This window comes from Mirounga angustirostris, unplaced genomic scaffold (assembly GCF_029215605.1).
Source record: "Mirounga angustirostris isolate CCGP_5_RB_7025 unplaced genomic scaffold, mMirAng1.0.hap1 SCAF_1, whole genome shotgun sequence".
Lineage (NCBI taxonomy): Eukaryota > Metazoa > Chordata > Mammalia > Carnivora > Phocidae > Mirounga > Mirounga angustirostris.
Window position 1 is genome coordinate 118,480,932 of NW_026991709.1, and position 25,869 is coordinate 118,506,800.

The 25,869-nt window shown below is 37.1% G+C and overlaps 1 protein-coding gene across 9 annotated transcripts in view; it reads left to right on the forward strand.

Moving 5' to 3' along the window:
- The window catches only part of TFDP2 (transcription factor Dp-2), a 179,770-nt gene that overhangs the window by 82,618 nt on the left and 71,283 nt on the right, over positions 1–25,869 (forward strand). For 2 of the 9 annotated variants that reach the window (XM_064586956.1, XM_054504378.2), the window contains exon 3: positions 4,419–4,453. The exons of the other annotated variants lie outside the window; for them this stretch is intronic. The gene's annotated coding sequence lies outside the window, so the exon portion shown is untranslated. The remainder of the gene's footprint in view (positions 1–4,418; positions 4,454–25,869) is intronic. 9 annotated transcript variants of the gene reach the window in all.

Genomic DNA, 25,869 nt, shown 5'->3' on the forward strand with positions numbered 1-25,869 from the left:
TGTGTATCAATTTTATATAATCAAAGCAAATAGAGAAAATTGCTACCTCATTCTGGAGAAAAATAGCTGAATAACTTGTTTTATTCTATAATATCAGATACTCAAATTCAGAGATATTCTAGATTTTATTTTCTTTCATTACTATGTTCTTTCTTTTAATATCTAGAATTAGTATACCAAGGTAAATTTTAAATGAGTTGGGTATTTAAAAAATAGAATACTTAAAAATGTTAACTGACACAGAAATTTCTAGAAAACACAGGTTAGATCAGGCTTTACTGAAATCATTGAATTAACTATCCTAGAGATGTAAGTCCTTTAAGGCAATGTCCTTATTTCAGTTTCTATGAAAATTGAATTGGGGATCTTGTAAAATAATTGTGACTGTTTTGCAGGTCATAAGGAGAAGAGTGACATCTAATATATCTGGAACACAGACCTTAAAGGATTCTAACATAAGCACATACTAAGTTTGTTGGTCTTGAAGTGGCCTGGGGAAAAATATGTCATACTAGCATGAACTCTGAGATAATTTGGATAGAAAACTCTATTATAAAGCTAAGGGCTGAGTCTGGGGGCTGTGATCAAAGAAAACTACCAGCATCTTCCTGCAGTCATACTTAGTTCTACACTATTACCTGCTCCCTTTCAACTCATCTGTATTTTGGGGAAAAAAGAGAAATGTGTTTCTCTGAGATTTTTCTGTTCACATTAGATAGTTGGAATGAAATCACTTAAACTTCATCTATTGGAATAAAATAAATTATGGAATTTATAACACTCACATTGTTTCAACGAGTACTTAGAAATTCTGGATTAGTTGATTAACCACAGTTCACAGCTCTTCATTTGTACATTATCCTTAAGTTTCTGAAATTCCTTTCTGGATGGAAGAATCAAAACAACCCACCCAGGAACAAATTATTTTCCTGGTTGGGAGAGCAGTATTAATTCTTAACACACATGAAATCAAGCTGAGAACCACAGCTAATCCAAGACTTGGATTTTTTCTTAGCTCTGTTAATTTACTGTATTATTTTGCTTATCTTTCTGCTTTTACACAGTTCTCTCAAGTGACTGAGCTGAACTCAGAGAAATATTCTTGTTTTGTTTTGTTCTTTTAGAAAGCTCCTATTTTGTTCCAGAAAGGATATGCTGTCCTTAATAAACTTTTGTTATGCTGTGGTGGCCATGGAAATACGCCCTTCAGATCTCCTGCTGGTGGGAGGTGTAAGTGAGTGACAGTCACAGCTGTGGCGCCTCTGGATCCACCACCTTATTCTTGCTGAAGTCACCCATACTAATTGTGGCTGTTCTCAGCAATGGAAGAGCATCATGGGGTACTGGTGTAGGCCCATTATTTCGGGGTGCAGAACTCTGTTGGGCACAGCATTACTTACCTACTTCACATCACAAGTTATCCTAAAACCTGACAGTTTTAAACAACAAACATTTTGTATTCTCACACAGTTTCTGAGGGTCAGGAGTGGCTTATTACCTAGGTGATTCTGCCTCAAGGTCTCTCATGTATTGTAATCAAGCTGTTGACCAGGGCTGTAGTCATCTGAGGGCTGGACTATGTCTGGAGTGGAGAAGGTATTGAGTGTGGAAGGTTTTTCACATAAACATCCTGAAAGCCTGTGCTTATCTAAACCTCATTTCCAGACTGTTCTGCAAATTTCCCCTCTCTGTATGCACACATTTCACAGCCTGGTTCCCAAGCACCTCCGCTACTCAGTAAAGCAAAATCACCTGAAGGCATTTTAAGAGTCAGTTTATGTCTGGAAGACCTACTTCTAAGATGGCTTACTACATGGCTCTTGGTAAAAGCCCTCAGTTCCTCCCTGGCTACTGTCAGGAGGTTTCAGATCGTTGCCACATGGTGAGTCTATAGGCCAGCAACGGATAAATATTTTCAGGGTCCAGATTTGTTGGGGATGAGTAATAATTCAGTTTTCATCTTAAATATCATCTCCTGTGAGGCACTTTTCCAAATATCATCCCCACCTAGGGTTGCCAGATGTAGCAAATTAAAATACAGGACAATATTTGGGACATATTTATACTGTAACAGTATTCACTGTTTATTTGAAATTCAAAAATTTAACTGGATGTCTTGTAGCCCTGCTTCATCTTCGTCTTCGTCTTCATCTTAGTTGTCTTATATCTGCCCCTGTGGCCCCCTGTGCTATCCTGTTTCTGCACCATATTTAAATTGTCCATTTCATTGTCAGTATCTTCCCACTAGGGTAAAAGTTCCCTATGGGTAGAAACTGTGTCTTTTTATTCACTGTTGTATCAAGCACTGGCTCGACCTTTATAGGTAGTCAAAAAATATGTGTGGGCTATTCAGAGAATGAAAACACTTGGTCTTATAATTGCATGTACTTTTCTCTTCCTCCATCTTTTCTTCCTCTTCATCCGTCATCATTATCAAGATGACTATCAGGGAATGCTAATACAGAGAAAGGGCTAGGAATGCCAAGATTCAGAAACTTGCTTTATCACTTTACATCTAAGTTTTAGTTTCCCCTTGTGATAGCTGGAGGTGATACCTGTTTCTTGCCTACCTTAGATTATATCTGCCTTCTGTCTACCTTAGAAGAAAAACAAAAAGTTATTATGCAGCTCTTTTCTAGGAATTGTGCTGGTATCAATAGTTGGAAGCTGGACTTGTTAGTGGTAATAGGTTTCAAGTGGTGGTAAGGACATGGAATCAAAAGCTCTGAGTTTGAATCTTAGCCTGTCACATACTAATGGTGACTACTTGGACAAATTACTAAATTGTATTTCAAAATATCAATTTTCTCATCCCTAAAACCGGAATGATAATCTCATCTCTAAATGAGAGATCATTTAAATCATTGTAAACTGATTATTATCACTATAAGCTACTTTGTAAGGGTTAGTGTGAAGACTAAGTGATAAAATATGTAATCTTGCACGTTTTTAACACATGGTAGGGACACAGAAAATCCCTGATGAAGCTTCTCAGGCCCGCCATTTTGTAATTCCTTGAATGATTCTGGCTTTTGATTTATAGGCATTCTTAATTCCACCAATTGTGGATTCTCAGCCAATCACATATACCAAATATCAGAACTTTTGGTTTCTCTGTTACTGAAATAGGTTACTATGGAAATCACACATCAGCAGATTAAAACTAACCTGTTTTATATCAGTTTGAAATAGCTAATTTCCCGTAGATGTAGTGCTTCCCAATGATAGAAGGACATTTTATTGAAGGATCAAAATGAATGCTTCTGTGATTGATTGTCTGGCACAAGCCAGTTATCCCTGCAGTAACTTTTCTGATACCTCCTGCTTAACACCCAAAAGACAGGAAGCCTCATGAGTCTCCACTTTCTTGTGGTTCTTCTGAAAAATCAAGTTCCAGTGTGACTTTTGGCCCTTTGCTCTTCAGGAGATTTCTTTTTTTTTTTTTTTTTTTTTTAAGATTTTTATTTATTTATTGAGAGAGAGAGCATGAGAGGGGGAGAGTTAGAGGGAGAGGCAGACTCCCCGCTGAGCAGGGAGCCCGATGCGGGACTCGATCCTGGGACTCCAGGATCATGACCTGAGCCGAAGGCAGTCGCTTAAACAACTGGGCCACCCAGGTGCCCCTCTTCAGGAGATTTCTGTCCTTACTACAGCCTCACATACATTGGGATTGTTGATTGTACCACCCCAATGTCCCTAACACTCTTTCTGCACTTTATACCCCAGTGCTTTTCAGTTTAATGAATAAGAGTAGTGCAGATTAAATGCACTTAGATTAGATTTAGTTAATTGACTTAAATGACTTAACACAGATTAAATGCCTTAACACAGGTTACCCCATGTAGTCAGCTGGGATTTGAACCCAAGTATCCTGACTCTATTGTAATATGTATGCTGCATCCCACTTGTTTTATTGAATGAGAATTGTGGATCCTGTGCATTGATATACTAATGTGTAGTATTGTGAAGTGCTGTGCAGAGATACACAATAACCCTTATGGCAAAAGGGTTTGTAGTTGTTTTAAGGATACTAGACACTTAAGTTAAATAACAAAAGGTAGTTAAGAGTCAGTGATTTATATAACCACAAAAAAGCTACTGAAAATCAGAATTATTTTTAGCTATATAGAATAATTTGGGTACTTTATTAATACCATTTATATCTGGATTCCTATACTTAGGATAATGCTTTTGAGATTTATTCATGTTGTTGTGTGTATTAGTACTTCTTTTTTGTTGGTGGTGTTCTTTTTTATTACTGACTAGCATTCCCTTATATGGATTTACCACAATTTGTTTATCCATTCATGAGTTGATGAACATTGGTATTGTTTCCACTTGTGGACTATTATGAATAAAGCTGCTGTGAACATTCAAATACAACCTTATGTGTTGACAGAAGTTTTTATTTTTCTAAGGTAAATACCTAGGAGTGGAATTGCTGGGTCATCTGGTAAGTGTATGCTTAACTTTTAAGAAATTGTCAAACATGTTTCCTAAAGTGTCTGTACGAATTGGTATTCCCATCAGCAACTTAATAGGAGTCCTAGTTGCCCTGTGTCCTTGTCAGCACTTGGTATGGTTGGTCTTTTTTCATTTTAGCTATTCACGTGGGTTTATATGGTATGTTAGTGTGTGGTTTTTTTTTTTTTTTTTAAGATTTTATGTATTTATTTGACAGAGAGAGACACAGCAACAGAGGGAACACAAACAGGGGGAGTGGGAGAGGGAGAAGCAGGCTTCCCGCCGAGCAGGGAGCCCGATGTGGGGCTCGATCCCAGGGCCCTGGGACCATGACCTGAGCCGAAAGCAGACGCTTAACGACTGAGCCACCCAGGGGCCCCAGTGTGGTTTTAATAAGCATTTCCTTAATGACTCATGATGTGCATCTTTTCATGTGCTTATTTGCCATCAGCATATCTTCTTTGGTGAAGCAACTGTTTAAATTTTTTGCCCATCTTCCTTCATTGGGTTGTTTGCCTTATTATTGTCTTACTCTGGATACAAGTCCTTTATCGGATATTTATTTTACAAATATTTTCTCCCAGCCTGTAGCTTGCCTTTTTCTTTTCTTTTCTTTTTTTTTTTTTTTTGTTTGCGAGAGAGAGAATGAGAGAGAGCACGAGAGGGAGGAGGGTCAGAGGGAGAAGCAGACTCCCCGCTGAGCAGGGAGCCCGATGCGGGACTCGATCCCGGGACTCCAGGATCATGACCTGAGCCAAAGGCAGTCGCTTAACCAACTGAGCCACCCAGGCGCCCCGCCTTTTTATTTTCTTAACAGTAAGTTTTGAGGCACAAACTTGTTTTGTATTTTAATGTATATTTTATCAGTTAAAAGTTTGTGCTTCTTTAAGTTCTAAGAAATCTTTGTCTAAGCCAAAATTACTAAGTTTTCTCCTATATTTTTTCTTGGAGTTTTATAGTTTTTGCTCTTAAATTTATCTGTGATAAGTTTTGAGTTAAATTTTCATGTATGGAGTGAGGTGAAGGGTGAGGTTTATTTTTCTTCCATACGAATAACCAGTCATTACAGCATCATTTACTGAGATTGTCTTTTCCTATAGAATTGCGTTGTATCTTTGTCAAATATCAGTTGACTCTAAGTTGAGGGTCTATTTCTAGATTCTGTTCAGTTCCATTGATTTAAATGTCTATCTTCATGTCAGTAACACACTGCTTATTGTAGCTCAGTAGTTCTCAACAAAGGGCAATTTTGCCCCCCATTGGACATTTGGCAGTTTCTGGAGACATTTTTGATTGTTACAACTGGCAGGTGAAGGATTTGCCTTTGATAGGGATAGAGGTCAGGATGCTGCTAAACATCCTACAGTGTACTGGCCAGTTGCCCATCACAGAGAATTAGCCAGTCTGTGATATCAATAGTACCAACATTGAGACACTCTGTTTTACCTGTATTATTAAGTCTTAAAATCAGGTAGTGTAAGTCCTCCAACTTTGTTCTGTTTCAAAGCTTTTTTGGCTATACTAGGTCTTCTGCATTTTTGTATAAATTTTAGGATCAGTTTGTAAATTTCTACAAAAGTGTCTGTTGGGATTTTGATTGGAATTGAGTGGAATCTATAGGTGAATTTGGAAAGAAATGATTTCTTAATATTGAATCTTCCAATTTATAAGCATGGTTTATCTGTCCTTTATTTATGTCTTCTGTAGTTTGTCTCACCAAAACGTAATTTTCATTGTACAGACTTTGCACATATTTTGTTAAATTTATTGCAAACTATTTTATATTTTTAATGTTATTATAAATTACATCTTTTTATTTCAAGCTCTGATTTTTTAATTGCTGGAATGTGGAAATACAATTGATTTTTATATATTGATCTTGTTGCCTGTGACCTTGCCAATAAACTAACTGTAAGGATAGATTCCATAGAATTTTCCACATAGACCAAAATTTTGTCTGTTTCACTTATTCCTTTCTTATTTTCATGTCTCTTTTCCTTTTTCTTTACTTAATGCCCTAAGAATATTTCAGTGTTGAAGTAGTGAAAGTGGATATCATTGTCTTGTTCCTAATCTTAAGGAGAAAGCATTCAAATTTTTAACCATTCAGTGTGATTTTTAGCTATAGGTTTTCAGTAGTTGCCTTTTAGCACATTGAGGAGGTTCCCATCTATTCCTTAACTACTGAAAGTTGTTATTACCAGTGGTTGTTGAATTTTGTCAAATACCTCATCTGTATTGATCAAGATGATAGTGTAATTTTTCTTTTTTATTCTATTGATACACAGTGAATAACACTGACTGATTTTCTTTCTTTTTTAATTTTTTTTTTATTTTTCTGATATTAAGCCAACATTGGATTCCTGGCATAAACTCCAGTTAGACCTGATATATTCTTCTTATATATTCTTGGATTCAGTTTGCTAAAATTTTGTTTAAAATTTTTTAGGGATATTGGTCTGTAATTTGTTTTTGGTTTTTGTTTCCTTTTGTTTTTACCTTTTGTCTGAAGTACCATTTGACCTTAGTTACCACCTTATTTTGTCTCAGCACTTTCAAGGGATTAACACCCTGAAAGAAGAGGTCAATTTACTTGTTATAAAAAGTCTGTTGTGTTTTGAAGTGCTATTTGCCAGGAATTATGCTAAGCTTTTTTTTTTTTTTTTTTTTTTTTTAAGTAATCTCTACACCCAACATAGGGCATGAACCCACAACCCTGAGATCATGAGTTGCACGCTCTACAGACTGAGGCAGCCAGGTGCCCCTGTGCTAACTAAGCTCTTTATGTTTATTATTTCATATAATCCTCACAACCTCCTTGTAAGAATAGTACTCTTATTATACCCATTTTAGAGGTGAGAAGACTGAAGCACAGAGCCACTAACCTTCCCAAGTGGTAGAAACAGTTTGGAGGTCAGATTGGAGGTCAGTCTTCTAAACACATTGCTCTGTGTTCATATCTTTCTCAGGAAATCTTTAATTAACATGAACCATTATTGACAAGACCAGAGGGAATTTAAAGAACCATATCTCTAAATAATCTCAATCTACCCCATTATGCTAATTGTTTTTCATATTATTTGTGTGCTAACTTGTTTTTTACTTTATTTTGAGAGTGTCCCTGGTAATTGGCATATTAGCTCACCAATTTCTAAGTTTTATTATGTGTACTTTATTGTGGATGAATTTGAATATTTCTAATTGGTTGCTATAATGCTTCTGTTTAAACCTTATATCTGTTGGCAGTTGCTAGCTGTTAATCTGGGCTAGAGCTTCCTTGAGAGAAAGTAATACTTTCTTTTTTTCTATGCTGTATTCTGTATGCTCACTAATATCAATAAACATATTTCTGTATATGTAAAATTGTGATACGAAAGTTAAGGAAAGCAAGAATAGATCAAAAGCTATCTCTTCCACCTATCTGTTGTTTCCAGGTTGCACATGTGCCAGATTATTGTAGGACCTTTTAGACTTAAGAATTCAGCAGTGGGAAGCCTGGGCTTAGCAGGCAGTCAGCTAGTGGGACCCTACTTAATCTCCTCTTTTATGCTATGATCAAATAGGTGAAAATACATAGAGAAGCAGAGTTATAAATAGAATGAGAAACTAGAAATGCAAATTAAAATATGCCAGACATTCGGAGGATTTTCTGTCAGTAAAAGTAAAGACAGATTTCTGAGACAGAATAGCAAAGATAGACAGAAAAAAGGTAGATCTTTCTACCCATCTCTCTTGCATACCTACAGCTTAAGGAAGTAGGGTCTTTGCCAACTAGAAACTTGGCAGCCACCCACTATGTGTTGCAACTGTTATCTGCAGCATCCCGGGTTCTTTTTCTCCCTCCCATCTCTCTTATCATTACCTCTCTACTTCCCTTGGTGACCACAGTTCTGTAAAGGAAGAAGTAGACTGGTTTGGGTACATTTTCAGATGTGAAGGGAATAGTAGTAGGGAAGGGGCAGAGAGGAGAAAATCCATGGGGTTGGAATGCATTTTTTCAGGCCCTACTTCAAATAAATACAAATGAAGTGTTTTATTTTGGAAAATTTCAAATATGTACAAGAGTAGAAGAGAACAGTTTAATGAACTCTCTTGTACCAGCCACCAGCTTAAAACAATTCACGGTCAGACCCTGCTTTTGATTAGGGAAGAATATGTTCTGTTTCAAAGTATCCAGGATTAAATTGCTAATCATACACATCACATAACAAGGCAACAGGATCAGAGTCTTCCTTAGTTCATCAGAGCAAAGGGTAAAGCGGGATCCTTAACCTAGGATCCACAGTTGACTTCAAGGTGTGACAGACTGAATTGGTAAACAAAATTCTATAAAAAGTATATAATTTTAAAGGATCCTTGAAGAGATCTTAATCTCCATAATAGATGAGAGCCATGATCCTCTGTACTGCTTGACACCAGATATTTGGCTAGAGTTGTATGAATCAATTTTTTCTCCAAATAAAGAACTGAGAGTTAGAAGTCAGATAATACCCAGGTAGACAGTAAAGGAGAGAAACCAACTAGAATTTATATAACTTTTTTCTTAGCAAACATCAAACCTGGTTGGTTTGCTCAACTTTCAAATAATTGATAACATTTTTAAAAAACCATCATGGGCTTATTAAGAAACTGCAAAATAAAGGAATCTTATACTTAAGTCACAGAGGAAAATCATACTTGGAAAAAACAAGATATTAGATGGTATTTACTTTTCTCTCAAAGTTATTTAATGAATCTGAAATTTTATGTTAAAGACAGCAGATTGACAAAGAAAGTAACCCACCAAGATATCAGCAAAGCTTATACTAATAATAGCTAACTATTTTTGAGTAATAGATACTGTATTAAAACCACTCATGGGGCGCCTGGGTGGCTCAGTTGGTTAAGTGTCCAGCTCTTGATTTCAGCTCAGGTCATGATCTCAGGGTCGTGAGATCAAGCCCTGAGTCAGGCTCCATGCTGGGCATGGAGTCTACTTAAGATTCTCTCTCTCTCGGGGTGCCTGGGTGGCTCAGTCATTAAGTGTTTGCCTTCTGCAGGGCCCCGGGATCGATCCTCGCATGGGGCTCCCTGCTCTGGGGGAAGCCTGCTTCTCCCTCTCCCACTCCCTCTGCTTGTGTTCCCTTTCTCGCTGCGCCTCTGTCTGTCAAATAAATAAATAAATAATATCTTAAAAAAAAAAAAGATTCTCTCTCTCTCTCTCCCCCCGCCCCACCCTCTGCTTATGCTCTCTCTCTCCCTCTCAAATAAATAAATAAATACCCACTCATGAATTAGCTAATTAAATCTAACTAAATGATTATTCCAAAGGAAATTGAAATACTTTAAATTAATTCCCCAAGATCACACAACTAAGAAGGAAGTCTCATATTTGAATCCATATAGACCAACTCCAGGGCCCTGGTGCTAGAGGAAATAAAGATGATTACAAAGGATCTTGAATCACTTTTTGTACTTTTCTGCATTTTGAAATTCTTCAAGACTCATCAAAATTCATGAAGATATCAGGGGCATCTGGGTGGCTCAGTCGGTTGAGCATCCGACACAGTTTCGGCTCAGGTCATGATCTCAGGGTTGTGAGATGGAGCCCTGCTTCGGGCTCCAGGCTCAGTGGGGAGTCTGCTTGAGATTCTCTCTCTCCCTCTCCCCCTCCTCCTGCGCATGCACACACTCTCTCTCAAATAAATAAATCTTTTTAAAAAACTCATAGAGATATTGAAATTAAGTATTACTATTAAAATTCACAGTGAAGGGGTCAAAAGATAGTGTTGAACCAAGTCAGTGATGTGGAAGAGAAGTTAGAGGATGCCTTCTGAAATGTAACAGTAGAAAAGGATCAAAAATGCAAATGAAATGTGCAAAGAATAAAGATTCAATGTATAGATAAATAATATTCCTAAAGAAAAGAATAATAAATAGAAGAGAAGCAATAATCAAAGGTGAAATAGAAGACAACATCCTTGAACTTAAGAAAACCTAAGTTTATAGTTTAAAGGATTTCAGTGATACGTGAGTACTAGATACATCAGGTTGAAAAGTTTGAGGAGGATTAAAAGATACACTATAAGCATCCAGACAGAGGTGAAAAGGAGACTGCTACAGAAGCTGTAAATAAAACTAATCAAAGAGTTTCTGTTTGCTACTAAGTAGCAAAAGACAATGGAAAAATATTTATGGTGTTATTAGGAAAAAGAAAATGTCTGCAGTGTTATTAACAAAGGACAGAATTAAAGGAGCTGATATTAAAGAGTAGGAAGAATAATAATAGTAAGAGAATGTAAGACCACCTTATCAGTAATTAGAATAAAAGTGAATATATTAACATACACATTAAAAGAGACTCAGGTTGGGTCAAAAAAAGATGATATCTAAGACTTAAATTACCTGATTTTTTTAAAATTTTATTTTATGTTATGTTAATCACCATACATTATATCATTAGTTTTTGATATAGTGTTCCATGATTCCTTGTTTGTGTATAACACCCAGTGCTCCATTCAGTACGTGCCCTCTTTAATACCCACCGCCAGGTTAACCCATCCCCCTCCCCCCTCCCCTCTAGAACCCTCAGTTTGTTTCTTAGAGTCCATAGTCTCTCATGGTTCGTCTCCCCCTCCAATTTTCCCCCCTTCATTTTTCCCTTCCTGCTATCTTCTTCTTCTTTTTTTTTTTAACATATAATGTATTATTTGTTTCAGAGGTACAGGTCTGTCATTCAACAGTCCTACACAATTCACAGCATTCACCATAGCACATACCCTCCCCCATGTCCATCACCCAGCCACCCCATCCCTCCCACCCCCCACCACTCCAGCAACCCTCAGTTTGTTTCCTGAGATTAAGAATTCCTCATATCAGTGAGATCATTTGATACATATCTTTCTCTGATTGACTTATTTCACTCAGCATAATACCCTCTAGTTCCATCCAGATGGTTGCAAATGGCAAGATTTCGTTTTCGTTTTGTTTGTTTGTTTTTGTTTTGATGGCTGCATAATATTCCATTGTGTATATATATACTACATCCTCTTTATCCATTCATCTGTCGATGGACATCTTGGCTCTTTCACATTACCTGATTTTTGATGCTAACCATACAGCTACAGTAATTAAGACAGTATAGTGTTTGTGCAAGAATAGACCAGAATAGAGCCCAGAAATACAGTCAAGTGATCTTTGACAAAGGCAGAAAGACAATTCAATGGAGAAAGGAGAGTCTTTTTGGTAAATGAGGCTGGAACAATTAAAGTTTACGTACAAAAAAATGAACCTATACACAGACCTCACACCTTTCACAAAGGTTAACTCAAAATGATTCATAGACTTAAATGTAAAACAAAAAAGATAAAACATCTAGAAGAAGAATAGGAGAAAATCCTAGGTGAGCTTGGGTTTGGTAATGCCTTTTTAGATACGACAGCAAAACACGTATCTGATAAAGTTATGTTAGCCAATTACAAAGTTAGAGAGCAGTACACAAAAGGCTACCCTTACGTCTGACTTCAGTTGCAAGTTCAGGGGTCTCCAAAATTACCTTTAGGTTTTATAGGTTGAAAAGGACTCACAGAATTCATTGAAAGCTATTATACTCATGGTTATGTTTTATTACAGCTCAAGAATACAGATTAAAATCAGTCAAGTGAAAAGACACATAGGCCAGAGTCAAGAAGAGTACCAAATGTGGAGTTTCCACTTGTCTTCCTATGGAGACATGGACAGTGTTACTTTCCCAGTCTTGATGTTTAACAGCTTGCACAGAGTATTGCCAACCAGAGAAGCTCACATGGTCTTTGGTATCTGGAGTCTTTATTGGGGTTCAGTCACAGAAATCTGACTAACAGCTCATGTGGCTGGCTAAGTCTCCAGTCCCTCAGGTCAACTGATGTGACCCAAATGCCCCCATCCTAAATCTCATTGTTGTTGTGGCTCAAAGCCTGCACCCTAAATCATATTGTTCAAGACACTTTTATCAGGTAAGACATTCCAGGGACTTACAGATTACCTCCCAGGAACTAAGGGCAAAAGCCAGACTTATCTTTGGGTAAGAAATTCTTTACTACCTAGACTGGTATCCAAAATATAAAAAGAATAGTAACAATTGTCTTCAACAACAATAAGAAAACAGACAGCTGAGTTAAAAAGTGAACAGACACCTCACCAAAGGATGTATAAAGAAGACAAATAAGAAGTGCTTGGGTGGCTCAGTCAATTAAGCATCTGCCTTTGGCTCAGGTCATGATCTTGGGGTTCTGGGGTCAAGCCCTGCATCGGGCTCCCTGCACAGTGGGGAGTCTGCTTCTCCCTCTCCCTCTGCCCATCCCCCACTGCTCGTGCTCGCTTACACGCACGCATGCACACTGTCTCTCTCTCAAATCAATAAAATCTTTTTAAAAAAAAGGCAAATAAAAAATGAAAAGATACTTAGTATCATTTGTCATTAAGGAATTGCAAGTTAAAACAACAGTAAAATGGCACTATATTCCTTTTAGAATGGCTAAAATCCAAAAAGATGACAATATCAAATTGTTGACAAGGATGTGGAGCAACAGGGACACCCATTCGTCATTACGGAAAATGCAAAATGATGCAGGCACTTTGGAAGACGGTTTGGTAGTTGCTTACAAAGCTAAACAGTCTCCTAGAAGTCCTGGCTCCCATTATCCTCTATGTGTTTACTTATGTGATTAATCTCCCATATATAACCAAGTTCCCATCTCTGCCACCCCGCTGAATGAATACCCTCCTCACATTAATTCAACTCTGACACTGGGTACATTACAAAAAGAGAATAACCCTTCTCCTCAAGCATTCATGGAACATTTAAAGATGGTCACCATACTAAGAAACAAAAATAACAATGTAGTCTATGAAGCAGAAATTTGATAGACCATTGTATCTGGCCACAATGCAATAAAATTTGAAATTAATGAATGAAGTCCATCTGGCAGTTCTCTTCCCAAACAACTATTAAATCCAAGCAGAAACCTAAACTGCAGCAACTATTAAAAATAATAAGAAATTATAATTTTATCTATATACACACATATACATATATGTGGGATGCAGCCAAAGTTGTATATGTGCTTTTGTAATTTTAAAATGGAATGAGGGGTACATGCCTGGCTCAGTCCGAAGAACATGCAACTCTTGATCTTGGGATCTTAAGTTTGAGCCTCACATTGGATGTAGAGATTACTAAAAATAAATAAATAAACCTTAAAAAATTAAAAATAAAATGGAATGAAACAGTGAATTCACCTCCCAAAGTTAGGCAAAGGTTAGCAAGAGGAGGAATATATAAAAATAAAAACAAAAATCAGAAGGTAGAAAAGTGGTAAAACTGAAAAGTCCAGGTAGATTGGCCATAATAAACAAACTCTAGGACATCATTTAGCAAAATGTTGGAACATTAGATGAATTTGTATATAGAATTTTTAAAAAATTATCAGATTACATAGAGCAATTATGTTAAGGAATTTGAAAATACTGATGAAAGATACTATTTGCAGGGGAGATATAAATTACCAAATTGATTATGTTAATCTTTTTTTTTAAGTCTGTTTTATTTATTATTTTTTTTTAGGTAAGCTGTACTCCCAATGTGGAGTATGAACTCACAATCCCCAGATCAAGAATCACATGCTGTATTGACTGAGCCAGGCAGGTGCCCCCCAAATTGATTATTTTTAAAAGTAGAAAACTTGAAGTCTGATATGTTGAAAGAAATGGAAATATTGTCCCCAAAAATTACTTTGAAAAAGACTTTTCTCGGGGTACATAGGTGGCTCAGTCAGCTGAGCATACAGCTTCGGCTCAGGTCACTATCTCAGGGTTCTGGCATAGAGCCCTGCATCGGGCTCAGCGAGGAGTCTGCTTGTTCCTCTTCCTCTGCGCCTCCCGCTCCCTCATGCTCTCTCTCTCTCTCTCAAATAAGTAAATCTTTGGGGGGGGGGAAGACTTTTCTCTTCATAGTCTTATGGGCAAGCTTTTTTCCTATTTCTATGAATGGATAATTCAGGCAGTAAAACATGCAGAGTATAATACCAAAGGCTTTCAGTACATGAAACAAAACTAATTTAACTCATATAATAAAATTTAACAGTACAGAAAGTTACAAACCAATCACACAACTATAAAAGCAAAAACCAAAGTATTAGCAAATAAAATTGACATTATAATAAGAGAACTGTGTACCATGAACCATGTAGAATTTGTTTCAAGAAAGTAAAGATGCTTGATTTAATAATAAGAAATTACCAATAATACATTTATATAGGTAGATCAAGAGGAACCATATTTTTGTCTGAAATACTTTATGGGCTACATTTTTAAAAACTTGGTCACTTTTTTAAAATCTTTCTATGAAGTAGGAATTAAAAGATACTTTGAAATAATATTTTCTAAAAGTCCATCTTTAAGTTATTAGCCAGTATCATGTTTAAAACATTTACATTAGAAACACACATTCCCATTTAAAACAGGAACAAGAGGGGCGCCTTGGGTGGCTCAGTCGGTTAAGCGTCTGCCTTTGGCTCAGGTCGTGATCCCAGGGTCTTGGGATTGAGCCCCACGTCAGGTTCCCTGCTCAGCAGAGAGCCTGCTTCTCCCTTTCTGCTGCTCCCCCTGCTTCTGCTCTCTCTCTCTCTGTAAAATAAATAAATAAAATCTTTAAAAAAAACAAAACAAAACAGGAACAAGGTAAGAAGGTCCACTGGCACCACTATTATTTATTTGGTTTTCTGTTGCTTTGTTTTTTAAAGTCAGGTTTACTCTTTCTTGATTTTGTTGTATGTTGTATATTTTGAGCCCTGCAACCTTGCTAAATCATTAGTTTACTAAAATTTATTACTTTTGCTAGCTTTTTTATAGATTCTTTTGGATTATCTGTGCCAGCCAGCGTTCTTTGGATAGATACCATTTGCTCACAATGTAATACCTTTTTTATCTATTGCTGTATCAAGTTTGCTAACGTTTTGTTAAAGATCTTTTTTATGGTGCATATATATATATGGTGTATATAACATATACATAACATAAAATTCACTATCTTAGCCATTTTCAAGTGTGTAATTTGATGGCTTTGAGTACATTCATATTGTTGTGCAGCCGTCACCACTATCCATCTCCCAATTTTTTCTTCATCCCAAACAGAAACTCTGTACCCATTAAATAATAATTCCATATTCCCTCTTCTCTATCTGCTGGTAACCATTGTTCTCATTCTTTGTCTTTATGAATTTGATTATTCTAGGTACCTTCCTTATGTAAGTGGAGACATACATTATTGATCCTTTTGTCAGGCCTATTGCACTTAGCATAATATTTTCAAGATTTACCCATATCGTAGCATGTATCAGAATTTCATTCTTTTTTGGGCGCCTGGGTGGCTCAGTTGGTTAAGCAACTGCCTTCAGCTCAGGTCATGATCCCGGGGTCCTGGGATTGAGTCCCGCATCGGGCTCCCTGCTCTGCAGGGAGCCTGCTTCTCCCTCTCCCACTCCCCCTGCTTGTGTTCCCTCTCTCGCTGTGTCTCTCTCTGTCAAATAAATAAATGAAATCTTTAAAAAGAAAAAAAAAATTCATTCTTTTTTAAGGCTAGTTAATTAACAGGTTTTTTGCGACTGTGTTCAAGCGGGATATTGGTTTGGAATTATCTTGTGATTTCTTTGTTTGATTTTGTATCAGGTTAGTGCCAGCCTTATCAAATGACTTAGAAAATGTTTTCTATTCTTCTACTTTCTGGAAGAATTTTTATAATGTTAGATTAATTATTCCATAAATATTCAGTAGAAATTGCTATTGAAGACATTTGGGCCTGGAGTTTTCTTTGTGAGGAGGGTAGAAACTGGGAATTCAATTTCTGTAATAGGTATAGGGCTATTCAGGTTGTCTGTTTTTTTCTTGAGTGAGCTCTGGTAGTTTGTAGCTTTCAGTGAATTTGGAAATGTGTTGTTTAATATTTGGGAATTTTCCAGAAATCTTTCTGTTACTGATTTCTAGTTTAATTCCACTGTGATCAGAGACCATCCTTTGGAGGTTATTTAAATTGCTTTACAGTTTGTTTCAAGATCTGTCCTATGGCCTATCTTAGTTAATGTTCCAAGTGCACTGAAAAGACTGTGGATTTTGCTGATGTTGAATGGAGTGTTCTATAAATAATGATGTCAAGTTGATTGCTAGTGTTCAGATTTTCTATGTCTATGTGTCTACTTGTTCTGTTGATTACTGAGAAAGGAATGTTGGTCTCCAATTATAATAGTGCCTTTTCCATTTCTCCTTTGAGTTGTCACTTTTTCTTACATATTTGAAACTCTTTTGTTGGGTACATGCACAGTTAGGATTGTTATTGTGTTGTTTTGTTATTTTGTGATGTTTTCTTTTATCATTATGTAATACCTGTGTTTATCCCTGGTAACAGTCCTTGTTCTAGGAATCTCTGAATTTTAATCAGGGTCTCTAGATAATTTACAATTAATGTAATTATTGAGATGTTGGATTTGAATCTGCCATATTGCTATGTTTTTTTTTTTTCTACATGTCCCATCTGTTCTCTATTCCTTTTCTTACTTTTTCTTGATTTATTTTGGATAAATTCGATATTTTTCTTGTGATTCCATCTTATGTGGAATTATGCTGATTTATTATACCTCTTTTTAAGTCTTTTATATTTAATGTTCTAGAGTTTGCAGAGTATATCTTTAAGTTATCACAGTCTACTTTCAAGGAATGTTATACCATACATACGTACTTCCTTTTCTGCTCTCTTATCTTTTATGCACTGTTAGCATACATTTTATTTTTACATAATTATAAACCCTATAATATATTGTAAGTGTTTTGGTTTAGATTCTTAGTTATCTTTTAAAGTGATTAAAGACTGGGGTGCCTGGATGGCTCAGTCGTTAAGCGTCTGCCTTCGGCTCAGGTCATGATCACAGGGTCTTGGGACTGAGCCCTGCATCGGGCTCCCTGCTCCATGGGGAGCCTGCTTCTCCCTCTCGCACTCCCCCTGCTTGTGTTCATTCTCTCACTGTGTCTCTCTCTGTCAAATAAATAAATAAAATCTTAAAAAAAAAATAAAGTGATTAAAGATAGGAAGAAATTTTCCTCCAGTCTAATAATGAAAAAGTTGAAATAGTTTTTAAAGTCCCTGTCTGATAGTTCCAAAATCTGGGTCATATATCAGTCTATTTCTATTGATTACTTTAGCTCTTGCAGTAGGTTTTTTTTACCCTCTTTTGTATGTGTGTTATAATTTTAATGCCACACATTTTGTATACAAGAACAGTAGAGATTGAAGTAAATAGTATTTATACCTGGAAATAGGCGCATTTCTTTTGTTAGGCCATTTGTCCATGGGATCGAGTCAGTCAGGAGTTGAGCAGGGTTTGAGTTCTAATGTTGCTATGATTATGTTCATTGTATCTCAGGGGAAGAAAGAGGCTGAACCTTTAAGAAAAATCTTGGTCTTTAGAAAGGGGAAATGAGGGCGCCTGGGTGGCTCAGTTGGTTAAGCGACTGCCTTCAGCTCAGGTCATGATCCCAGGGTCCTGGGATCGAGTCCCGCATCGGGCTCCCTGCTCTGCGGGGAGCCTGCTTCTCCCTCTCCCACTCCCCCTGCTTGTGTTCCCTCTCTCGCTGTGTCTCTCTCTGTCAAATAAATAAATAAAATCTTAAAAAAAAAAAAAAGAAAGGGGAAATGATTCTTAATATTGCATGATGGTAGTAGGGTTTGTCTTATGGCCAGACCTATTTGAATCATGTGTGAATCCTATGAGAATAGGGTAGGTGTAAGTTTTTATGAAAACAACAAAACAATTATCTTTTAAGATTTAATTTAATAATAATTTCTCATTAAGGTCACTAGCAGTGCTGCCTCTTATGCGTATCTCTTATAGGGTAATATAACATAGTAAGGGAGCAAAGTATTTTTCAGAAAAGGCAAAACTTGGAGCTTTGGCATCTCATGGACTGCCAGTGTTTCTGCAGAGGAAGGGGGAGGTGATCTGTTCCTAGGGGAGGCAGCATTACTCAGCAGTACTTAACTGGGAATGAGCTTCTAATGAAGCCAAGTAGAAGACTAGAGTGGTGTTTCTTAGCTTAGATACGCACTGGAATCACCTGATACCTTTACAGAATACTTAAGCCTTGGTCTCACCCTCAGTGATTCAGATGGAGTTGGTTTGAAGTGTGACTTGGATAGAAGTGTCCCAGTTGATTGTAATGTGCAGCCAAGGCTAAGGATCACGGAAATCCCTGTAGGCTGTTGGAGACTCTGTAAGGTCTGGAAGATTTGTATTAGCAGATGGAGGAAATATCAACTGATATTTAAATTATTATTGTTGCTGTGATATATACAGAAAAAGCAATTATTTTACTATGTACTAAGAAACATAAAGGATAACTCAATATATGAAAGTAATTCTGTATTCCTGAAAGAGAAAAATAAGTATTTCAAAGTTGACAGTTCTGGGCGCCTGGGTGGCTCAGTCGTTAAGTGTCTGCCTTCGGCTCAGGTCATGATCCCAGGGTCCTGGGATCGAGCCCTGCATCAGGGTCCCTGCTCGGCGGGGAGCCTGCTTCTCCCTCTCCCACTCCCCTTGCTTGTGTTCCCTCTCTCGCTGTGTCTCTCTCTGTCAAAAAATAAATAAAATCTTTAAAAAAAAAAAAGTTGACAGTTCTTTTCAAATCAAATAAAAATTACATAATGCCATTTCAATCAAATCTTATTAGAGTTTGTAAAAACCAATAGTGTCACCCACCACCCAGATCTTGGTTTCTAATACTGTTCTCCAATAAAAAGATCCAAGACTCCTTAGAAAAACAGCTAATGTAGGTTTGGGGCAGGAAATATACAAGATGAAGCCAGAGTATTTTATAATACCAGAAAGTAAGGAAGTATTAAAAAAAAAAAAAAGGTGGATTATGCCAAACCAACACAGGAGCCAACCTGCAAAAGATCCCAGTGGCCAAAACTGGAGCCTTTTGAGCAACAGAATAAATAATGTAATGTTGGATTTTAACTTTAACTATAAAATGAAAATACATGAGCACATACTCATATAAATAGTTATTGAATAAATGAGGGAGAAGAGACAAGTTTCCATACAGAATTCCAAGTAATTTATTTAGGCACCAATTTAGACACTTCTCCCTCAAGGAGGTAGAGCGTAAACCCTCCAACCCCACCATGAGTGTGGGCTGCACTCTGTGGTGCTTCCAAATTGTAGCTTATGGAAACACAGCCTAGAGGTGGGAGAGTAACTTTACAGTAGAAAAGCCTGAAAAAATAGCCCTGGCCAATTGATCCTCAAGGTAACTTTATCAGTCATAAGTCATGTTGATAGCTGGTACCCTTGATATGATGTGATGAGATCTTCCTCCCAATAATTCCTAACTCTGAGAAAAAAATCAGACAAACCCATAATGAGTGGCATTCTGCAGAATGCCAGACCCTATTTCTCAAAACTGTCCAGGTCATCAAAAACAAGGCAGATCTGAGAAACTTCACATAATAAACATAACTAAATGTAATACAAATAAGTAAATTAAATATTGGCATTACAAGAAAAAATGTAGCATGGGAAATTCACAAAAGAAATGCAAATGGATAATAAAAATACAAATATGTATCAAAATGCAAATTTAAATAGCAAAAGCCAATGTTTGCCAATCAATAGAGCAAAGATTTTGTTGTGTTGTTGTTGTTGTTGTTAATACCTAATTTGGGGTTGGTAGGGGCCAGTCTGGGAACTCAGAATGATACAACCTCTCTGGAGGATAATTTGCTCAGTGCTATCAAAAATCTTTAAAATACACAAACTCTGACTCAGCATTTTCTCTTCTGTGGATTTATCCTGATTAAAGGAAGACCTGTGGGAAGATTTTAGCAAAGAATGTTCACGGCATTGTTGATGAGAATGACCGTTTGGAAGCAGTGTGATAAATAACTGAGTTTTGTGACACTGATATATGATGGTATTGTGTAGGTGTTATAAACTAAATTTATTAAGTTCAAAAAGTTAAACCAGCATGTACAGCATGATCCCTCCCCCTGCTTTTTTTGGAAAAGGAAAAATATGTGGCATAGAAAAAGACTTGATATATGTATGTAAAATATTCATTATAATCATTTCTGGGTATTTGAATTGTGGATAATTTTCATTTCCTCCTGTATACTTTTATTTATTCTTCTTATCTACCTCTTATTCTTTAAATCTACTTCCCTTTGAAGTGTGAATCAGTATAAGTCCTCTGGGAAGCAGATTGGTAATACACATCAAACTCTTTAAAGCAATTGATACTCTTTCACCTACCAAAACCCTTCTTGGAGTTTGTCATTAGAAAAGAATAAGAGAGGGGCACCTGGGTGGCTTAATCAGTTGATTTTGACTCTTGATTTTGGCTCAGGTCATGATCTCAAAGTCATGGGATTGAGCCTTACATGGGGTTCTGCACTCAGGGCAGAGTCTGCTTGTCCCTCTCCTTCTGCTCCTCCCCCTGCTCTCTCTCTCTCTCTCAAGTAAATAAATCAATAAAATCTTAAAAAAAAAAAAAGAAAAATAAGATTTGAGTGTAGAAGTGTTTACTATATAATTTTTACATAGTTATTTATAATGGCAAAATATGAAGACTGTAAATATCCACTTATAGGGAAATAAAATATGACGTGTACAGTGGAATATTGTGCATTCATGATTGTGTTCAGAGAATATTTGTTGAGGTCTGATAATCCTGGTGTTCCTTTTTAGACTTCTGCTCAGAATGGCATCCACGATCCTGATTCATTCCCCATGTTCTTTGCTGTAGCCTCAAATGAGAAAATAAGAAATGGGTTCCTTCTACTATTTTATGTAAATAACAAAAATTAGTAAATTATTTTTTTTCCCTAAAGCCATTTCCTCATGTATATTTTATTTGACTTCCTCAGTTTCCATTTATTTGCTTTACTTTTAAGGTTATGGGTGTTATGTGAGCCTTTTCACATTTCTGTGTTGCCTGAAATGTTCTTCCTGCTTTTACCTTGCTGACACCTCATCTTCCAGGTTGCGGCTTAAATATCACTGGCTTCAGAGAGATCTTCCTAGAGCACCTTGTGTAAAGGGTTCACATGGAATACCCCTTGCCAGCTCTTTGATGCCAGTAGTTTCTTCCCTAGCAATGGACATAGTTGGTGTTTTTGTATTTGTTTGCTTGTTTATAGCATTTCCTCCATTAGACTGTAACTTCCTGAGGCGAGGGATTATAATTTTTCTTCTCCCGTGTATTTTTAGGTCCCCTACTTAAGGTTGGCATGTTGTAAACAGTAAATATGTGTAGATTGAATGAACTAACTTAATTTTGCAGCTACACATTGATCTTAGCTGTACTGGTCTTGATATTTTAATGTATTTTATGTAAGAATATACAGGTAGGAGGTTAAGTTAGATTCAGGAAGTAAGAGGAGCTCTTGTAATAGAGGTGGAACTATAATGGATGCGGAGGAGTGGGTGGACTAAGGAGGTAAAGAAGAGAAGACATTTTGGATAAGGCTGTTATATGTGCTTTTTTAAAAAGTAGACTTTATTTTGTCAGCAGAGTTTTAAGTTCATAGTAAAATTAAGTGGAAGGTACAGATTTCCCACATACCCTCTGTTCTCACTCCTACATCAGTTTTTGTTTTGTTTTTTCAATTTTTTTTATTATGGTAAAATATACATAACATAAAATATCATCCTGGTCATTTTTAAATATACATTCAGTGATACAGAATACATTCATAGTGCTGTGCAACCATCATACCATCCATCTCCATCATTTTTCATCTTGTAAAACTGGAACTCTGTATCCATTAAATAATATCTCCCATTTTCCCCTCCCCCAGCCCCTGACAACTACCATTCTACTTTATGTCTCTATGATTTTGACTACTCTAAGTAGTCATATAAGTAGAATCATACAGTGTCTCTTGTGATGTAGCATACTGTCCTTAAGGTTCATCTGTATTGTAGCATGTCTCAGAATTTTCTTCCTTTTTAAGGTTGAATAATATTCCATTGCATGTATTTATTATATTTTGCTTATCATTTACCATCAGTAGACACAGGGGTTGCTTCTGTGTTTTAGCTGTTGCCATAATGCTGCTATGAACGTGGAAGTATAAATATCCCTATAAGACCCTGCTTTCAATTCTTTTGGTTATATACCTAGAAGTGGAGCTGACCCAGCAGAATCATATGGTAATTGTATTTTTAATTTTTTGAGGAGTCAACATTCTGATTTCCATAGTAGCTGTACCGTTTTACATTGCATCAACAGTGCACAAAGATTACAGTTTCTCCACATTCTCATCAACACTTACTTTCTGTTGTTTTGATATTAGTCATCCTAATGGTTATGAGGTGATCTCATTATAGTTTTAATTTGCATTTCCCTAAAGATTAGTGATGTTGAAATCCTTTCATGTGCATATTGGCCATTTGTATATTTTCTTTGGAGAAATGTCTATTCAAGTCCTTTGCCCATTTATAAATCAGGTTGTTTGGATTTTTGTTGTGGTTGAGTTTTAGGGAGAAAATAAGGTTCGATACCTTTTAAGGTAGAGGGTAAGGGGCCAAATTGAGGAGAATATAGACTACTGTTTTTAAGTAGTTTGCTGTTACTGTCTAGACTAGAGACCATATTTTTAAAAAAAGATTTATTTGAGAGAGACGAAGAGAGCAGGGGGGAGGGGCAGAGGGAGAGGGAGAAGCAGGCTTCCCGCTGAGCAGGGAGCCTGATGTGGGACTTCATCCCAGGATCCTGGGATCATGACCTGAGCCGAAGGCAGATGCTTAACTGACTGAGCCACCCAGGCACCCCAGACCAGAGATGTTTAATAGAACTTTCTGTGATGATGGAAATATTTTGTATCTGCAAGCCGTTAGCCATATGTGGCTGTTGAGGACTTAACATGTGTCTAGTGCAACTGGAAAATCAAATTTTTAGTTTCATTTAACTTTAATCAATTTGAATTTAAATAGCCATGTGTGGCTTAAGGCTACCACTATTTTTGATAGGGTAATCAGGAGGTCATCAGAAGTTGTATTTCTTATTTCTTTTGTTTCTGAACTAGGGAAATGTTGTGTGTTTTAGGGGAAAAAAAACTGGGAACAATGTGGGCATTTGAATGGTGAGGAAGAAATAAGAATAGAAAATCACTTTCTTTTTTTTTTTTGCCTTTAATGAGAATGGGGAACATAGAAGGATGAGCTGGTTTGGGAAGGTAGACACTGAGCTCAGTACTGCAGAAATTGACTTGAGATTGTGGGACGTAGAGACAGAGATGTCCAGTGGGCAATTGTAAATAAGAGTTTAGAGCAGAGAAGAACAGAGAAGACTAGGGCTAGAAGTATAAATTTTCATAGTCATCTATATAGTGGTGATAAAGCCATAGAAATAGATAATACCCTTCAAAGAGGGAATATAAATCTTGAATAAATGAGCATCAAGGATAGATCCTTGAAAAATGTCTGTATTTATTTTTTTTTTAAGATTTTATTTATTCATTTATTTGAGAGAGTGAGAGAGAGAGAGAGCACATGAGAGGGAGGAAGGTCAGAGGGAGAAGCAGACTCCCCGCCGAGCAGGGAGCCCGATGCGGGACTCGATCCCGGGACTCCAGGATCATGACCTGAGCTGAAGGCAGTCGCTTAACCAACTGAGCCACCCAGGCGCCCGAAAAATGTCTGTATTTAAAGGTGGGAAGAAGAAGAGGAGCAAGTGAAGTTACTTTTACTGCATGATATATTTAAGAAACTATCACTTACCCATGCAAGTGGTAGCAGGAACTCTTTGCTTTAGATGTAGTTCTCATCAGGGTGATTAGACATTTTATTTCAAAATGTGAGTAAGTTTGGGAAACTAGCATAGGTAATTTCCATTCCCTCACAACATGGATCTGGCAGATACTTTAACAGGAATGGGCAAATAACAACTATGATTGTGCTATCATAATACCACTTCTGCCTATAGAATCAGAAAGGTACCTATAAAATGTGGTTAATACTTGGTCACGTTACCAATAAGCATAGCAAACTCCAGTCTGAATAAATTAGCTGATAAACCTGAGGGAATGAATGCCTAGTCCCCCTTGCTGTTTTCTAGATAACCAGTAGTTGTAAATAATAGGATAGTTAAGTGGATTTTCTAAGTAAGATTAAGGAGAAATTGTTTGAGAGCACATACACAAGATATATTTTGTTATGCTAGTAAAAAGTCTCATAAGTCCCCCAAAGTGTGTAATACAGTTGTAAAGGAACACAGAAGCTAGTGAGTGAAGAATTTGGAAATGGAGAAGGGGCACAGGCAAGGAAGGCAAACATGGAGAAGGAAACATGGAAGAATAGGGGTAGGCTTAAGGTCAGATCTATGGGGTAGACAGTAGGGAGCAGGTCAGTTGGCTCCCTAGCTCAGTGCCTGATACATTAGAAATGCTCCATAAGTATTTGTTGAAGAAAGAATGAATGATGGTTAGGGAGAAGAAAAATCGCTCCTGTAGGAACCATTCCTGATGAAATCTTGCTTTGGCCCCACCTTATCTTACCCATTTCTTGACCTCAGTCATCACATGTCTTCCTGACCTTGGGTTGCTGTTAGATTTTTTGTTAGAACACATATTGAATGTGTGTATATTCCAGATAGTGTATATTTGAACTTCTAATCATTGTCCAGCTCTGGTGGTGGGACAGGGGGAAGGAGTGATACTCTGCTATTTATAAGTATGATGAATGTATCTGAGTACTGACAAGTTTAATTTCCTTTTGTTTTAAGACTGTACTAGAGGGGCGCCTTGGGTGGCTCAATCGGTTAAGCGACTGCCTTTAGCTCAGGTCATGATCCCAGGATGCTGGCATCAAGCCCCAAGTCAGGCTCCCGGCTCAGTGGGGAGCCTGCTTCTCCCTTTGCCACTCCCCCTGCTTGTGTTCCTGTGCTCTCTCTCTCTGTGTCAAAAAAAAAAAAAAAAAAAAGACTATACTGGAATAGGTGTGACCATATCTATCTAGCCCCTGAATATTCTGGCCTTGGGTGACATGTGCAAGCACTTCTGACTGATGTGACAGGTTAGAGGTGTGCACTTATTTTCTGTGTGTGATTTGTGGTAGGGCGACCAAGAATGATGAGAAGCAGGGGAATTTAAAGTTATTTCCACATATACAAAACTGATGGGATGCCATGTAATTTCTAAAATTCTTTTTTTATTCAAACTCCTCTGAAATCTGATAGTCCACAAAAACTTAGTGTATGGAATTTTATTTTATTTTTTTTAAAGATTTTATTTATTTATTTATTTGACAGACAGCGAGAGAGGGAACACAAGCAGGGGGAGTGGGAGGGAGAAGCAGGCTTCCCTCCGAGCAGGGAGTCTGACGCAGGGCTCGATCCCAG